The following is a 527-nucleotide window of genomic DNA, read 5'->3' as shown; positions in this document are numbered from 1 at the left end:
CCAATGGATCTTCACTTCTTCCAGGATAGCATCGAGGGGTCCTCTTCTCCAACTGAGCTCCTCCACATGAATTCCGCCAGGCATGACTTGAGGAAGTTCTCTTCATTGTTCGGCAGGCTCCAAAGATTCATCATGATGTTGAATGACTAGTTGGTAGTTGGGGATGAATAATATTTACAAAAAATACGGCTAATTAGGTGGGAGGAAAGTACCGATTTTCATCCCTTTTAGAAAATTTTATTTATGAACACCCCAATAGATTACCTCTACATTTTCAACAAGAATTATTGGTTAAATAAGATTAAATTGAACTGTGAGAGTTCAATTTCTGATGAGATTGCGGTATGAATGTGACATGTTAAAAATGCTCCACAGAATGGCTGGCTTGATAGTTTGTGAGAAACTGTTGAGAAAGTGTGAATGGTTGATGAGGAACATTGTAAAGTGTGATTGGAGTTCCTCAGAATATGCATAATGAGCAGCTAGCGGTTGAAAATGTAGGAAAATTTGTCAAACATTGAACATTT

The sequence above is a fragment of the Etheostoma spectabile genome, unplaced genomic scaffold, assembly GCF_008692095.1.
Source record: "Etheostoma spectabile isolate EspeVRDwgs_2016 unplaced genomic scaffold, UIUC_Espe_1.0 scaffold342, whole genome shotgun sequence".
Taxonomy (NCBI): domain Eukaryota; kingdom Metazoa; phylum Chordata; class Actinopteri; order Perciformes; family Percidae; genus Etheostoma; species Etheostoma spectabile.
This window is presented reverse-complemented; position numbering follows the sequence as displayed.